General features: G+C 31.5%; 1 pseudogene across 1 annotated transcript in view; it reads right to left on the bottom strand.

The window, feature by feature from the left end:
• LOC143241684 (activin receptor type-2A-like) overlaps positions 1-12412 on the bottom strand; it is a 28063-nt pseudogene extending 15651 nt beyond the window's left edge. Inside the window, exons 1-4 of the transcript XR_013022257.1 lie at positions 12288-12412; positions 7342-7530; positions 6326-6487; positions 2862-3175 (exon numbers count right to left, since the gene is read on the bottom strand). The product of XR_013022257.1 is annotated as an activin receptor type-2A-like (transcript). The remainder of the gene's footprint in view (positions 1-2861; positions 3176-6325; positions 6488-7341; positions 7531-12287) is intronic.
• Between the last annotated feature and the right edge of the window lie 7333 nt (positions 12413-19745).

Below are 19745 nucleotides of genomic sequence, written 5' to 3' on the forward strand. Positions count from 1 at the left end.
AAGGAGCAGTCAGAAGGACCCAACAAGAAGTGCAGTAAATGAAAGAAATCACCAGATGAAGTATTCAGATGAGTGAGTACATATAAAGATATTTGTGTGGCCAATCATTTCTGAAAGCATCAGCTGCCATAGCCTGTGGATGAGGTACATGTAATCAAAACAGAGGAAACTTGGTGCTGAGCCCCACTGCTAAGGAGAACCCCAGTGAAGACAAAGAACCTTAAAAACAAGGGGAGTTAATGCCCATCCTGTGTGATATATCCAGTCAGTGTGGGAAAGACAAACTGTGATCAGATTGAAAACACTTGGCATATGACATGAAATAAAGCAAGTTTGATGTGCATGGTCCCAGTATAAGAGATCCAATTTCTGAAAACAGAAAACTCTACACCAGATGTTCTCTTGGTGGTTGATATGTACCACCACATAGAATTGGCTAAATGAACCATCAACAGACAATACCGGGTGAAAAGAAGGAAGTGATGTAAAGCCCAACATACAGCTAGAAGTTTGAGAACACTGATGTGCAAAGTGCTTTCAACTGTAGGCCAACAATCCAAAGCCTCCTGGTGATTGACCCATGCCCCATCCTTGAAGGAATGTGCCCATGAAAGAATGTAGATTCAGATGTGTAGGGAGCATGACACACCCACCAATGCATGGGCCTTGTCTATTCACCAAAACAAATCATCTGTCAGGAAAGAAGGAAGGAAAACAGGGATAGAAAGAGGATCTCAAGCAATGTTCTATTGTTTTTGAAATACACAACGAAGGGATCATCTATGGACATAACTGAGAAACAACCAGTGAAATCACTGAAAATCACATCCCCAAAAGCTACAAAACTTTGTGAACAATCACTGACTGAGCCAAGAGGGCATGGTGAATCAAAAATTTCACTGGATAAAGATATAAAGGAGAAGCCTGGGCTCAAATGACATGCATGTCAAAAAAGATCTCCAAATGGATAAGAAACTGAGTGGGTTTGAAAAAGGAATTTTTCCAGTTTGATCAACCAACCCAAATAAGCCACTGCAAAAAGGAGCTACCAAATATGATTTGCCAGTTCTTATTTAGAAGGAGCCAAAAGAAATCAGCTCCATAGTATGGAGATGCTAAGCAAAAACTCAGAGTACTTGACAAAACAAGTAAAGAGCTGAAGGAAATCCAAAGGGGAGGACCTACTCAGAGATGAAAAAACTGAAGATAAAGACAAAAATGAGGTGATATTGGTATATGTACATAAGTGTTGAAAACATCCATTTCTGTCATCAATAACCCTGGCTAAAATACCCATCACAGGAGAGAGAGAAAAAAAAGAACATCATGGTAAACTAGGGTAGGAATATGAAGTGATTGAGGCAAGATAAATCTATTACTGGCTATCAGTACCTAGCTTTGTTGAGGAAAATAATAAATCAGGAATAAAAACCCCATGGAAAGATGCAGAACAGATTTGACTGTCTGCTGCAAGAGCAATTCCTGAACAACTTCTTACAGATTCTATGTGGTCATAGCATCTAAAAGAGGGAAGGACAGTGGACAACAAAATCCTGCTGACAAGACCTGAAGTACTCATTAATTGTTGGTGAAAGGATGCCAACCTCACACTTATCCAAACCTAATGGGCAGTCACTGGTACTGTTGGTGATGGAGAAGGAGGTGCACAGTTGATAAAAGTGCAGAGAAGAAGTACCCGAAAGTGGAAGAGGTAGTCCAGGCATGTGGGGCTCTGACTGAGATAAACAGGCCACAGTATTCATAAGGGTGGATCATTGGTGGATCAATGTCACCATATATTCTGGTTCTGTATCAAAGACGTAATGCTTCAAAAATGAGGCTATCTGTAAAATTCTAAGATATGTAGAGAATAAACAGACCAGAGCCAACATGGCGTTACAACCAAGAAACCATGTTTGAAACACCACACCCAAAGACAAGATGTAAGCTCAAGTAGAGGTGAGGAGAGTAAGGGTATCTGTGGAGAACCTCAGGAGGTGTATGTAACAAAAATACCACAAGAGGTGGGTAAGGACAAGATGCAAGCAAGAATAAGACTGACATTTGATTGAAAAGCTGCCCCCCACCAACATATAGTAAGGAACATAACAGATGCTGATCTAAAAATGGATAGTCAGCACAATGGTAGAAAAAGGCAAAGTAACCATAAGTCCTCAGGGGGTGCAGTATACTAATCTTCTCAATTAATTGGAAGGCAAAGTGATCAACAAAAACCCAAATATCATGATAAGAAGGAAAATACCAAAAAATGGGTGGGAAGACAGTTCATGCAATAAGGAAGAATGAGGAGTCCTGAAAAAAAATGTTGGTTGCTAGCATAACTCCAGAAGTAATAATGTGTCACAGAAAGGTTCAACCAAATATGAGTGCAGAAATAAAGCAACTACAATTAACTGATAAGTACTAATATAAGGAATAGGTTGAATGAAAGCAAATTAATTTGAAACACAAAATCAAACATGAAGCATTAAACAAACAAGAGAGCACATTCAAACTCCAATGTTGCCAAACTAGAAGTGATAGTTTGGTACAGAAGTGTATAGAGGGAGTCGGTGTCATGTGAACATGTTATACTCTCATGGACCTAAGAGGTGTGTGATGGTTTGCATGAGACACACGCTGGAATCTTGCAATTCCAACAAATGGGGAACAGAAGACTTGTGGCAAATGTAAAAAAAACAAGGTTTGCATATAAAGGACAGCTGAATTGGAATAGTTAACCTTGTGAGAGAGGTAAGTACTGTATCAAATTCCTAATCTCTCACTGGTAAAAACGTAAGAGTCTAACTAAGTTTAATCCAAGCACAATTTTTAATTTTACATAAAACTAAAATTCATACCTGTGGAGGGTGTATCTTTACAGCAACTAATTCATTTAACATTTGAGCTTTCCAAACAGCACCAAATCTTCCCTGAGCTTTTACTTCCAAGAGCTGTACTGGTTTCAAGCCAAGGGGAGGCGAGGGAGGTGGAACAGGAGAGGGATCTAGAGTGGGAACCTCATTAAAGTAAGCCATTTTATGGTGTCTGTACACCCAGTAGACTACTATAAGGACAAGAGTAATTCCTAATAATGGTAACAGAGTATATAAGAATGTGTTAAGTACATGATTCCTTGGCACTGAGAGAGGAACACTGGTGCTCAAAGTGACAGCTGCAAGAAACAGAGAAAATTACCAGTCACATAATTTGTCAAATTAGTAATTCAGTAAATAAATCTAAACATGCATTAGGTACATTTTATTACACATGTGCATTTTGTCATTATTATTATAACTTACATGTTTATGTGCATCTATGCTGTTTTATTTCTAACAACTTGAAGTTTAGTTGTTTGTTATTTTAATAAAAACAGTGATATTTTTTCATTATTCTAATTATTCAGGGTTTATGTATATTTTTGTAGTTTACATACAGTTTGACTGTTTTCATCATAACAATTTAGAATTCAGAGAGTTTATTAGTGAAGTTACAGAGTGTATACATGAAGTATGAGATATTAAATACAGTTGACCTTGGTGGATATGACTGTATACAATGATTTTACACTGAACTGACATCCCATGAATGTCTTCCTGACAGATGAGATGTGTGACTGTGGCCCTGAGGTGGAAGGTTGGATAATGCCTTCTCTACATCTACTTTTCTTCATTTCAGTAAAACCATATAATAATGTTGTGTTTGTCATGTGTTCATTTATTTGATTTCACATGTGCATTTATGGTGATGATTGACATCTATTGATACCAACAATGGGTGAGCTATGAGATGTCACACCACACATTGAAAAGAAACGTGAAGGCTGGGGAGATTTTCATATTTTACGAAATATTCTTAAAATTATAAATATATCTATATTTCAATTATTCAATGTGATCAGAAAAAATTAATAATTCAATAGCAGTTTCTGCTTAATTACACAAGTTAACACATAACTGTTTTTACTACTAGTTCACAATCAGCCATAAGAATGAGACCATGATGCAAGCAGGGAAAACCCTCATCAGCCAATCAGCAGTCAGAATGAATGTTTTGTAAAGATTTCAGATGAAACACGACATAGGTAATTCTTACAGTGAATAGTTAATCTGTGGTTTGTTCTATAAATATGGCACATACCGAAGAATAAACCACCTACATTTTTGTACAAATGTCTCAAAAAGAGTAAAAACAAACATTTCACCTCACTTATGCATACATAAACAATATATTTCAATATCATATCTGCCACACACGCATGAACATTCAAAGTGACACTGTTTAATGAAAAAAACAACCCAGGATATAAACTTTAGTCAATTTGACATGTTACGGTAATGTAATAAAATGTGATCAAGGAATATATTATTTTACATAAAACATAAACAAAACAATTTTATCATTCTTGAACTGTTATCCATCAGAACTATTATTATACCAACACACTACGTTATCTGACCACCTGTACAGTATATAAATCGCTATGCTCAGGCTTTGGCATTAACAACTGGCACAGCTCAAACTCGGTCGTTTGTTACTGGCTGTTGATCCTTTGAAATAATGACTTACTGTCAGATACGACTTTCTCATAATGACAAATAGGTCAGTCATATCAAACAGGAACTATTGTATAATATATTGTGTTAAAAGCAGCGACTTTCTTATCACGGCACACAGGTCAGTCATATCAAACAGGTACTATTGTATTATATATTAGATTAAAAAGCAGAGACTTTCTTATCATGACACACAGGTTGGTCATATCAAACAGGTACTATTATATTATATATTATATTAAAAGCAGAGACTTTTTTATCATGGCACACAGGTCAGTCATATTAAACAGATGCTATTGTATTATATATTATATTAAAGCAGAAAGTAATATTTATATGTTAGTAATTTCAGCATGTCCAAAAGTAAAAAAAGCCAAATATGTGACAGCTAATAATAATAAAAAAGAAAGATATAAAAATCAGATGCAACTCAAAGGAAATGCTTGAAAAGTTTTCATATTTTAAAAGCATACTTCATTACTGTAAGCCCAGATACTAATGACATCGAGAAATGATATATTTATGTGACAGTGTTATTTCACTAAAATAAATTAAACCCATTTTGATATTATGCAAAATATAAACCAATGTCACAATATAAATAAAATATACTTAACATATCCTTAAGTTCATTACACTAAGTCTTGTATACCACACCACTGCTACCCGCCTTAGTCTAAGTACTTTTACTACAGAAAAATTAGAAAAACTGTCATTCCTACATAAGCACAATTTGAACATGTGGTTTTAGTTAGGAATGAAAACATAAGTGTTATTCTATTTTCATTCTTATTCATTTGTCCACAAGAAAGTCAGGTAATGAAGGATTATCTTGTCTCATTAAAACCCATGCACAGAGAGGACCAAAATCAAAGTGATAATTAAAGCATAATATAGTTGGATTAATGACTTATTCACTAGATAAAACACAGTTCTACTAGAGTTAGGTCTACTTTATACTAGGTTATGAGAAAGGTGTGAGGTCTACACTACCAATACAGACTAAATATGGCAGAGTAATGGTAGCTGGTAACAATTAGAGCTCTTCTTAAAACATGAAGTTTTTCAAAATTGTCTTTATAAATGTCAAAATCAAAGAAAGTAAATAAATTACCATAGTATCACACATCTTGTAAAGTAAGTTATTTATACACAGAATTTAGTATCACAAGTTTTGAAAAACCATTTGCAGTTCTACTGTAGTCAGTAACACAATTCATTCAGAATGACTCTAGCATACATGAACAGTAAAATTTGAAGTCTCTCAACACGTCAAGGATATATTAATAGCAACATTTAACAAAATTAAAAATGCATTTTAACAATTTCCAAAATTATAAATTTTATTAATTTTATGATAACCTACAACTTTCAGCTTTCTTTCTTTGGGGTGGTGGTGGTGGTGGATATTCTGATAGTTCTTGGTAAAGTTTCTTTAACACTGGGCACATTTTAAACACATACAATCTCCTTGTTAAAGGTCTTTATATTGAAAATTAAGTTTTCCTAATTTTATTATACTTTAGTGTCTATTTTCCAACATATTATTATTTGAATTAATATGACTTTTTGTATCAGTACAACAACTTTGTTATGTGACACTGATCACTCACATATGAATTCTGCATTTCACTTACTTCAAACAAATTACTGTTTTTAATACTTCGTACTGGAGCCTTTATCATCAAACAATCTTTGCAAAAAGGATTCCCACAAAGTCTTTAAAGCTATAAACAGATATTTATAAGAGTTACAACTGAAACACTCACTGGCCTCCGAGATTAAAACTTCTGGTGAATCAGTTCTAATCATATTGTTGTTGCACATATCACCTTCACAACAGCAAAACAGCAACTTTATATGTGGATCTTTCTGAGTTTCTGTGCATGTGGATCCTTCAGTACAGTCCCGCCTGTTGCCAACCCAACATCCTGTTATATTAAAAAATATTATTCCAAATCTCCAAACTTTTCACACAATCAATCCTTAACTATTCTGATTGTAAACTTTAACCACGATCTATATTACTTCAAAGGGTGAAAATGTGTAGCCTATCCAGTATGATTAAGATATAATGTATCATTATGTTCGATTCTTGATCATTTTTAGTTCATAAAACCTAGTTATGAAACTTGTAAGTACTACTTTAAAAATACTCAATGTGAAAAGATATTTATTATGAAAATTTGTTTGCTGTGGTAAATCAGGAATGCAATAACCCAAATAAAAGAATTTAAACATTTTATTCAAACACATTTCAATGTTTTCCAAGAATATTTTTAATATCATATAAATACTTCTGAAAGGAAATTAATAACAGTTTAGTTACAAACTCCACTACAAGAAATAAATGTGACAGGCATCCTTAAGCTATTATTATTGTTTCATCCAAACACAAACTTTCATGAAGGAACAACAATAACAATATATTCTCTAACCCATTCCCCACCCACATGTACAATTTGTTATAAACAAAACAAAAATAAAAAACACTACATTAATTGAAAGGTGCAGAATATAATGCAGGGTATGTACCCTAGGTTTTGGAAATGACTGCCGAAAAGACCCATATTGCAGTGGGGATACACCATCAATCAGTCCTTATCTCCATTTGCCAGTCTCACATGAATAATAATTAAATAACATAATCAGAGGAATAGAAATAGAAATTAGAAGAGTGAGACATGGGTGGTCCAACCCACATCAATACCGCTCTTCATATTTTATATGACCTCACTGTTGATGTTAAAACTTATCCATCAATGAAATGTAAAGTCCAACATACCTTTAAGTTTAATGCTAAAACCCTCTGGACCTTTTTGCCATAGTATATAACATTGGTTTCCTTTGTCAGGACTCAATGACTTGCAGTCTTCTGTCCCATTACAGCCAACACTGTATCGGCTGTTCTTACATGCAGTTTCATTGTAATATTCACAGCTCATGGGGCTGGAGCGTGTTGTTGTTTGTACAGCTAAACAAGTATCAGAAAATACATAGGAAATCAACACTGTAAAAATAATTAAACCACCTATCAAAATATAATATACTGTGTAAATCACAAAAAGTAGTTGGATGTTATTTAAACTTGGCACTTACAAAATTTGTTAAACCATTCTTACATTTTATAAGTAACTCAGAACATTCAAATGTTATATTATAGAAAACAAAATAATTAAATAATGATTAGTAATCAGAAACCAACCAGAGGAAAATGTTTTATGAAACAAAGTTTGTTGAACATCAAACACAAGGTATAAAACTATGTAACAAATTTCTTTCTTTTCGTGTTCCTGGACAGAAAGTGTTATTTCCAAATTGTTTATGTCTAAAGTAAATGGAAAAGATCTATTTTTCTCTTCAAACTTTGCTTTTGTGACCTGGGAGCATATAACTAAAACATGATAGGAGACTATATTTGAGGGCTGATACGTGAGAGTGATTTACATTACAGTCGCAAATCCTAAAAACTACTCACTTCTAAACATCTTTGTATAACTTAAGTATAAATACATGTAAATCTTGATTCATATGTTGTTTTATTCAGACCTTATATAAATGAAAATATACAAATTTGCCTGTTTTTACATAGAAAATAGGTTAATTTATAAATTTCATTATCCAGGTCACAAAACAAAGTTTGAAGGGAATAATGACCATTTTCTGTACTTTTACACCATAAGCAATTAAGACATACTATCCAGGAACAAAATTTGTGTTACATAGTGTAATCTAATAGTTCCACAAAATCCTATCATATGATGACTTTTTATTAAAAAATCTATAATTCTGACCAATTAAAATATTTTTATAAAAATATTTGAAAGTCACCAACAGTGGTTAATAAAGCATAAGTCTGATTACATGGTGTTACAACACACTATGTTCCAACAATAACAAATATTTCCAAATGAGGAGTTGAATAATATACATTATTCCTTTCAACAGGGGTTTTGTCAATTTGCCAGACCATGTCACCTCTTTGTACTCATTTAATGTCTTTATAGGTCAAATACCTCTAGCTTTCAATACAGTGTGTATATCTTTACAAAATTTGGCAGACTTTTAGTTAACATACAAGTATTTCACATACAGAAAAAACATATTTTGAGTATTTTTAATAAACTAAAATAAAAATTGTTTCGAATACTCTGTGTGAAAAGTAATTTTCATGTGTAATTCCTAAAACGTCCTAAATACATTTCAAATGTTCTTCAGTAAAAATTTCTACTATGTTCTCTACCCGAATTCAAAACAAGATTAGTCATTTTGACAACCCAGTAAAACAAGATTAGTCATTTTGACAACCCAATTCCAAACAAGATTAGTCAGTTTGACAACCCAATTCCAAACAAGATTAGTCAGTTTGACAACCCAATTCCAAACAAGATTAGTCATTTTGACCACCCAATTCCAAACAAGATGAGTCATTCTGACAACCTGGTAAAACAAGATTAGTCATTTTGACAACCCAGTAAAACAAGATTAGTCATTTTGACAACCCAGTAAAACAAGATTAGTCATTTTGACAACCCAGTAAAACAAGATTAGTTATTTTGACAAACCATAAAAATATAAATCACCTTGTTTTTGTTTTTAAGATGATTTCAAATTGTAACATGAAACTACGTTTATCTTAAGTAGCTTGTAACAGTAAACATCTGTTTATAATTACATTTTACTGTAAAATGCTCTTTAAACATGCTGCTGGTTGCTTTCCTTTGAAACATTTTTATTACTTATTTTACCCAACCTAATCTTAACTAATTTTAAAAGATCCTCATTTTTACATTTTATAACAATAAATAAAGTATATAACCAATCTTTTATTGACATGGAATTTCTTATGACATTTAAAATCTAATTTTTTATACTAATAATGTACTAAATAAAGTTTTATTTCATTATCCCTGTCCTACAGGCTTGGTATAATATACACAAATTCATCTACACATTTGTACACTTTAAGTATTTGCACTTTAACTTTTGATACAGCAGGCGTATATTCAGAAAATCTGGTAAACGTTTAGTAGAGATTACAAGTATTTTGTGTAAAAAAAATCAGAATTTTAATAAAATATTTTAAATAAGTATTTGTTTATAAAAATAGAGTCTGTTTCATTTCTAGTCTGAGTGCAAAGTGACTCCCTGTTTTGATTAAACAAAGACTATTCTTCATCTCAAAAATTACTTCCATAATCTATAAAACCTCCTGAATACATTTTAAACTTTTATTTTCAGTAAGACTATATTTTATGTCACTGTCTGTACTTTATGTGATGTCTGTCAGCCTTGTAAACATCATAAAAAATTAGGAAATAAATATAAATTACACTTGTTTCATGCTAGAATGACTACACACTATAACGTGAAAATACAAATGTTTAGTCTATGCAGCTTAAGTCTCATAATGCTATATGTGGACATACATTTTATTATATTGACCTTACAGTCATGCCTACCTAACATTAGCTGCATTGACATGGTACATGTGCACTCAGGTCATGTATACAGTAATATAAAACTGACCTTTTACACTTCCCTGTCCTGGCTGTGTTTTAGTGGACTATTATTTTTGTAATATACAGTCACATTTCAATTATTATACATTAGAAATAAATAATTAAACTTATTTCTCTTAAAGTACAGAACAATAAATCAAGAAGTAAAGTAAACAACTATCTCTTTTTTGCTACGACCTTTGAACTTGGTTGCTACTGGACGTAAGTTGCTCAGCCTTTTAACATTTTGCACTTGGAGGATACCAAACAAAAAAAATATTTTTTCTTTTAGTTTTATTTTTATGAGCTTTAATAGCCACACTGATACCATAGAATTCCACTATAATTTATTGAGCTGAGTAACTAAGATTTATTTAGATTTTAAAAGTATGAAATGTCGAAAGGACTAAAGACACAACCTACCTCCTTGAAAACTTGGATAAAGAGATCATGGTAGCTTTTTTAAAACTTAAAGGTGACTGAGAAACCTACTGGGGACATTGCAAGCTGTTGATTGGTTATTCATGTGTCATAGTAAGAGTATATAAAGGTGTTGATTGATTATTCATGTGTCGCAGTAAGAGTATATAAAGGTGTCGATTGGTTATTCATGTGTCGTAGTAAGAGTATATAAAGGTGTTGATTGGTTATTCATGTGTCGTAGTAAGAGTATATAAAGCTGTTGATTGGTTATTCATGTGTCGTAGTAAGAATATATAAAGCTGTTGATTGGTTATTCATGTGTCACAGTAATAATATATAAAGCTGTTGATTGGTTATTCATGTGTCATAGTAAAAGTATATAAAGGACCATTTCAAAAAATAGAAAAGAGTTGAAAGAGACCACTGTGTTTGATTCAGTACATAAGCCATATGTCAGAAAAATAAAAGGATACAAGGTTCTTATTTTATATTCTAGCTTGTCAATATTAGTAATTTGAGTTCCTAATTTGTATGAAATTGTAGATTTAGTATGTTGACATTACAAACATCTAATTATAAAACTCTGCTGCATTCAACATACCGTGCGACTTGTTAAAATCTATAGCCACCCTACCTGACAGTTTAAATAGCCTGCCAAGATACAGCCACATTCCTACCTGACAGTCTAAATAGCCTGCCAAGGTACAGCCACATTCCTACCTGACAGTTTAAAAAGCCTGAAAAATTTGACCTCATGAAATAGTGTTAACAGCTTCCTAGATAGATACAGTCCACTAACAATACTATTAAAAACAAGTGAAAGTATTCAAAAAGAAACTCCAGTTGTTTCACCACAAATGTTTAAACCAATTTTATACATCAATTCAGTTTAATTTACAAAAAAAAGGAAACAAATTGAAATTTTCATTTCTGCACAACTCTGAGTTCCTTCCATTTCTCAAGCCCATTGCTAAGAACATTTTTACTTTTAAAAAATCCAATAACCCTTCAGAATACATTACCCATTCCTTGATTTTACACACCTTGGTTGCTAAATTTAGTGGCTTCAACAAATGTTTGTGGTAAATCTGGTGGCTTCAACAGATGTTTGTGGTAAATTTGGTGGCTTCAACAAATGTTTGTGGTAAATTTGGTGGCTTCAACAAATGTTTGTGGTAAATTTGGTGGCTTCAACAAATGTTTGTGGTAAATTTAGTGGTTTCAACAGATGTTACTGTTTTATAGAAAATTGTTTCTAAAAGTATGTTAAATGATACCTGTTTCAAAGTTATAAAATGTTCTTAGATGTAAAATATTAGGTGAACTTAGGTTCAGAGAGTATTGGTAGGTGGTGCTAAAGTGTTCTGATGACCATTTATTGAACGTTATCATGTCTTTGGTATTCCAAAGAAATACATAAATTAACTGGTATAACATACAAATTACTGATATCTTACATATTTTAAATAAAAACAATGACAGTAAAACCTAATTTACATAAATTAATGGAGGATTACTGTATATTCAAAACCAAAACAAATGGTGACACCATGTTCAACTCAACATTAACAATGTTCAGGTTATCTTAAAATAAATTGTACCAAAAGTTGTTTACCATTTTTAGTTATTTTAGCCAAGCCCCAATTATGTATAAAATCTTTATATGTCATATATAAAATACTATTAAACAGTGTTCAAAAAACAAGTTATGTCTCATAGTTTGACACAATTCTATAAAATTACAATTATTATTTTCTTCATTTTTCTGTACAAGTAAAAGAAGAGAAGTATAGTTTTAAAGACTTACCAGAGGCCAACCCCAAACAAAGCATAAAAATAGAACATTTGTGAAAAGTACTCATTACGATCACAGACAACCAGGTCACATGATGCTTACATGAGCTCCATCAAACAAAATTCTGCTACGACCTACACATAATAAAAAACAAACAAAAAACAAATTATTTTCCATTTTATTTAAGCTATTTTGATGCACATGTAATTGTTAACCTTTTGCTACATTCAACAGCCATACTTATTTTTTACATTTGAGGTATTTTTGCCTAAATATCACTACCATAAATTGGTATTCCTATCCCACCAATAGGATTCAAGATATCAATATGGGAACATCAGTGCAAATAATTACTAAAATTACTAATTACAAAATACTAGACATAATATAATACACCTACTAATTAATCACAACCCTTTTCATTCACTCAGGTGACTAGTCAAATTTAAACACACAAACAAATGAGCCAATCACAAGAAACTTTTAAACTACTACAATGTAAATCACACACTGATCACTTTTGCCACTTACTTCCATTAACTTAGCAACTGGTTAATATGTAAGACCATATTTTAGCAATAATATACAATACAGAACAACTAAGACAGTTTCATTCCCCCTGATTCTTGTAGTCTTCGGTATGCAAATTTCCCACATGCTCATGTAGGAATGTTGAAATTTATGAGTTATTCCGCACCCATAATAACTTTTTTGAACTATCATTCGTATAAGTTACAATAAATGCCTTCTTACAACTAATGCACCAAATTTGGTAAACTGTGTTATACTTTAAGTCATAAGAATGATATCATCCAACATGTCTGGAAAATAACGCTAAAAAATTGAACAATTCTTATAAAAATTTGGGATATAAAATATTACTCTCATGTAATTAAAATACCACCAACAACAAAATCTCAACATATAAAACAAAAGTGGTTAGTTGTCAAAATATGTATGTTACCATAAGAGAAGAGAATGAAACAAGAAAAACTTAATAGAAATGATGAAACTTTAGAGAATGGATAGCAACTGCCTGTTGTGGAGACACAAGTGTAGAGAACAACGCTTGTCTGGCCTGAAGACTAAAGCTGGAAGACTCAAAATGTTGTCCTCTTCGCTTGTGTCTCCACAACAGGCAGTTATTACCATTCTACAAAGTTTCCATCAAAGAATACTCAGCCTGAACAATCTATCAAAGAATAGTTAATAGAAATATGTCATGTAACACAAGCACATCAATCTTTCTTCATTCAATAAAAATAGTATTCTATAGAAACACTGTGTGTCACTTTCTGACAGTTACAGTTATTTAAGAAAAATATAAACTTGGCACAAAAGAGCAAACAATGTCCCCTCTATTTACTTTGTACTGGACAGATTACAAAACCCTCTGAATACCAGTTTTCTCATTCCTGTACTTTCTTTCTTTTGTGTGTGTTTTCACAGCAAAGCGACATCAGGTCAGGTGAATGAAGTCTCTGATTTTAGCATTGTAAATTTGAAGACTTTCCCAGTGAGGGGAAGGATACTTTTCTTTTGTGTGTGTTTTCTTACAGCAAAGCGACATCAGGTGAGGGGAATGAAGTCTCTGATTTTAACATTGTAAATTTGAAGACTGTCCCAGTGAGGGGGAGGATACTTCTCTTTTGTGTGTGTTTTCTTACAGCAAAGCGACATCAGGTGAGGGGAATGAAGTCTCTGATCTTAGCATTGTAAATTTGAAGACTGAGGGGGAGGATACTTTTCTTTTGTGTGTGTTTTCTTACAGCAAAGCAACATCAGGTGAGAGGAATGAAGTCTCTGATTTTAACATTGTAAATTTGAAGACTGTCCCAGTGAGAGGGAGGATACTTTTCTTTTGTACAACTCCACATCCGTCTTACATTAGAACTAGGTATGTCTTCTACTCAAAACTACTTTGTCAACAACTTGTTGCCAGATTCTGTATGACTACATATGTACACAGCTTACAGGGAGCATTGGTGTCACACAATTATAGTAGTTGTGCATAATTAAATTTGAAAACCTTTGAACTGTTTTGATTTTATTAAAATTATTTTAATTGTAAAGCTGTTAAACTAAGAGGTGGTGTAAGAAATTTAATAACATGTTTTTTTTAAAAAGACTCTGTTTAGTTAGATATAATATTCCTTCTTACTTCTGATACCATTTATTTCATAAAAAAACTATAATAACCTTTGTTCACTTGGTGCTTCTTAAGGAAACAAATTATTAATTATTGTAATTAATTGAAAATACAAAAACAAAGTATTTTCTCACTAACTACAATAATTTTTGTTCCAACTGTTTTTTCTAATACTTCATGAAACAACTTTGTTTTATAGAGCAGATATTTTCAAGTATATTATCTGCAACAGGTTTGAACAATTCAGTAGTTTTTCTAGATGAAAAGAACTTTTTACGTAAGACATAATAACTCTAAGTTTTCTTTTCTCATATTAAAAATCAACACAAAAACATACATGTACACTGATCACTACAATACAACATACCAAAATAAACTAGATTACTAGACAAGGTAATAATATTTTAAGTGAATTATTAGGTAAACTAGTTAAGTTATATATATACACCCATAAAAACTTCTGGTGATGGATTCTCTGAAGTAACTCTTTGTAAAATATCTAAATTGTTAAAATTCTTTTTTGGAATTTATCCACTTCTTTAAAACCCAAAAAAATAATTGAAAGAATCACAAGTTTAATGCAAGTGGAGAGATCCTAAAATAAATGAACTACTTTAACAAAAAAAATGTCCTAATCTGTCAGTAACTTTAAATGGTGATAATATCTGTAACAAACATAGTAAATAAAAAGACAAGTTGAAACTTCTAAACCCCAATATGTAACAAATATGACGGTACTTTGTTACAAGAAATATGAAAGAACTTGATGCTTTCTGATTACTGGTGATAAAAACTTTTTTAGAATACAAACTTACATTACACAAAGTTAGCTTCTTTTGTTGTTATACACAAAGCTACACAATGGGCTATTTGTGATGTTAGCTTCTTTTGTTGTTATACACAAAGCTACACAATGGGCTATTTGTGATGTTAGCTTCTTTGTTGTTATACACAAAGCTACACAATGGGCTATTTGTGATGTGCCAATCACAAGTTTTTAGAAGTGTGAGCATTCACTCAGACTGACATTGAGCAGAATATCATCAGATAAGAAATATGAGTATCTATCATGATACAACTACATATTAGTAACATTATTCGTTTCAATAACCAGAGTGAACACTTCCACAGTAACGTTGCATCATTATCAATATCATCTATTTTATACACCTCAGTTAGGAAGCTTCTTGAATAATAGTTCAAAATCTGAGTTTCACAACAACAACCTCACAGACCACATTCATAATGTGGGTGTTTGTAATGACCACATATTTCAAAACACCAGAAACTGAATATACACACATAATATTACCACAGAGAAAGTTCACTACAAATGGAATTACACTATTTTGTTTTTAAAAATACAGGACTAGTAAAGAGCACACAGGAAATGTTTTACTGATAAATGTAAGTTAGTGAGCTGTTAGTATAGAAACTTAAGTGTTCCTTCTAAGAAGGGTACTAGTATTCTTAAAAATAAAATGAGTTGGGTATACCTGTCAAAATAATTTAGTCTTATCGTTGGTTTTAAATAAACTGAAAACATCAACTATAAATAAAAAATTATTTTAACTTGTTTTTTCACATATATAACGAGAAGTAACATGATTATTAAACACTTAGATAAGTCACAGCTCGAAACTAAATTATTTGACAAAATTATGCCAGTCACTTTAACTTCCAAAAGAAAAGAAAACAAATATTTTATAAGAATATTCATTTTTAAAATCAATGATTTGATACAGAACATTTGGTACAATCATTATGTGTAAAATCTTTAATTAAAGTTATGAATTTTGTGCATATAACTAATTAGTTAACAAATTTCTAAGACCATCAATTTCTCTATTTCAAAAGGAAAACTGATTGCAGAGAAAATAATGGATAGATTTAAACAGTGAGAGTGCTGTGTTTAAACACATAATCATCTTCAAGAATAAACAGTGTACACCACAGTAGTTATACATTAAATAATGTAAAATCATCTTATGGATGAAAAATTTATCCAGTTTTAAGGTTCAGACATGAAAATGTCCTGATGTCCTTGGTTAAAACCTTGATTAAATAAATCAGAAACAATTTTACTTCCACTATATGGATAACTGGTGTTTAGAACATATATAAAACATTTAGAAAATAATATATAAAAACAATGTACATCCCAGATGACATAAGTTCACAACAAATATGCCTGACATCAAACCACATGCAATATTAAATGGTATGTCTCCAAAATAACAGTAAAATTTTACATCTTACACCACATAAAACATCGGTGGTGAACCAATTTCACCACAAGAAAATTAAAATGCTAACCATTTCCACAGAAGTAACTGGCCATATCAACACATTTGTTGACTCACACTTTATTGAATTACTATTTTATGAATTTATGTCATTAACTTTAGTATCAAACTACAGACTATAACTCAGATTATCATATTATACATTATTTAATTTCTTAATTTAAAAATAAATATAAAACACACATGTACTTAAACATCAATATTTGTTTGTCACATGGTAGGTTGAATGTAGCTCCAGTTCAAATCGGATGTCTGTGATCTCAAAATACAAAGTCCATAGTTTTGTACAAATTACCAACACTGAAAAGCTACAACATAAAATAAGAATCTTCTATCTTTTCTATTTACTGAGATATCACTCATGTACTGAACCAAACACAGTTGCCCCACCTAACTTTTCTCCATTTCTGAAAATGGTCCCTTGTATACATTTATATATATGTATGTGAATAATGAAATGAAAAATCAAAATGTTCCTCAAGTGGTTTCACCAGCCATTATCAACTATATTGCATTATCTCTTTCTTTCAAGATAAACCTTTGTGTCTATAGGCCATTATCAACTATATTTCATTATCTCTTTCTTTCAAGATAAACCTGTGTGTCTATCAGCCATTATCAACTATATTGCATTATCTCTTTCTTTCAAGATAAACCTTTGTGTCTTTAACCTCTTTAAAATTTCCTGTTTGTTTACACGCAAATAAAGCTTTGTTACTACACTTGATAAATTATAATGCTATCTATATAGTAATTTATAATTTTATGGCTATTTCAAATGTATATATAAAAAAACCTAAAACAAATATTATGTTTTACATCCTCCATGTGCAAACTCTCTTAAGGCTTAGCAGCCTACCGACATGCAGCATCGAATATGAACATTGTACCTAGAACTGATAATGTCTTCTAAACTTATTTATTTTCAGTTATATGTTTTAAGAAAAATACATTCCTAAAATACCTGTAAATAGTAATAATGTATTATAACTGAAATGTAACTGTATTTCACAAAATACTAGTTGACTAAAACATAGCCAAAACACAGTGGGATTGCAAAGGTTAGTCTTATATTACTTAATGTGGTGACGAATGAACATGTGGTACATAATTATAACTCTATAATGTTAACCAGGGACAGCTGGAAAGTCACTACAATAAAAAATAATAAATATATAATGTTGTGATATTTAAACTATTTAGACTAAACATTTGTTTACTGAGCAATAATTTGTAGTCATTCTAGAAAGAAAAGTCGTAAGTTACAGTTATTTCATAACTTTTCATGAACATTACAAGAGCAGTCAAATCTACTGAATGCATAGAGAGATTCCAATTCAACAGTGAAAATAATAAATGTATATACTGTTTTATCTTTAAAAAATATTTGTTAATTATGTGGAAGTTATAAAGAATTCACATGTGAAATTTAAAAATTTTCTGATTCATAAAATTATTTTTAATCTTAAAATGAAAATTGCTCTGTATGTTACCTATTCAATATTCTGAAAAAAAACCATCAAATGAAAAATATTTTAATAAAAAATCTCAATACTTAATTCAAAAACTTGATATTTCGTGGTACAAAACCCTTGTAAAGTTAAACTATAACATGAAAAATATTGTAAATATGTTACAAACCACAGATCCAGAGCTTTTTTCCTTTTGACATTTCAATGGTCATTTTTAATAATGCTTTCATGTTAAATATCATTTGCATGAATGCTACAAAAAATTTTCTGTGGTATTTGGTAAGAATAATTATATTTAGAAAATACACCGTGCAATGACAAAACATTCTGATAACTCAAATCCTCACTTATTAAACACTGTTGACAATCTGGTTTTACAGCTCTGATAACTCAAATCCTTACTTATTAAACACTGTTGACAATCTGGTTTTACAGCTCTGATAACTCAAATCCTTACTTATTAAACACTGTTGACAATCTGGTTTTACAGCTCTGATAACTCAAATCCTTACTTATTAAACACTGTTGACAATCTGGTTTTACAGCTCTGATAACTCAAATCCTCACTTATTAAACACTGTTGACAATCTGGTTTTACAGCTCTGATAACTCAAATCCTCACTTATTAAACACTGTTGACAATCTGGTTATAAAACAATTAATAAAATAACTTCATTGAAAAGAGATTACATCTATTTGATAAAAACTGATTACAACAATATCAGTTCTTGGTGTACCTCAGCATCATCAAGTGGGTTTAGAATACAATAAACATTTACACCAATAACATTTCTTCATGTACTTCAGCATCATCAAGTGGGTTTATAATAGGACAAACATTTACAACAATATCAGCTCTTACTGTACCTCAGCATCATCAAGTGGGTTTATAATAGGACAAACATTTACAACAATATCAGCTCTTACTGTATGGCCAGCATCATCAAGTGGGTTTATAATAGGACAAACATTTACAACAATATCAGCTCTTACTGTACCTCAGCATCATCAAGTGGGTTTATAATAGGACAAACATTTACGCATAATATCAGCTCTTACTGTACCTCAGCATCATCAAGTGGGTTTATAATAGGACAAACATTTACAACAATATCAGCTCTTACTGTACCTCAGTGTCATCAAGTGGGTTTATAATAGGACAAACATTTACAAAATATCAGCTTACTGTACCTCAGCATCATCAAGTGGATTTATATAATAGGAAAACATTTACAACAATATCAGCTCTACTGTACCTCAGTCATCAAGTGGGTTTATAATACAACAAATGTTTACAACAATATCATTTTGGTTTTAATCCATCATCAAATGGGTTTAGAATACAACAAACATTTATACCAATATCACATCTTGTTGCCTCATCATCATCTAGTGGATTTACGGTACAACAAATATTTAGAATATCAGTTCTGTGTTCAGCATCATCAAGTGGGTTCAGAATAACATAAACTTACAATAATAATATCAGTTCTTGCACCACTCATCATCAAGTGGGTTTATAATAGGACAAACATTTACAAAT

This window comes from Tachypleus tridentatus, unplaced genomic scaffold, assembly GCF_004210375.1.
Source record: "Tachypleus tridentatus isolate NWPU-2018 unplaced genomic scaffold, ASM421037v1 Hic_cluster_1, whole genome shotgun sequence".
NCBI lineage: Eukaryota > Metazoa > Arthropoda > Merostomata > Xiphosura > Limulidae > Tachypleus > Tachypleus tridentatus.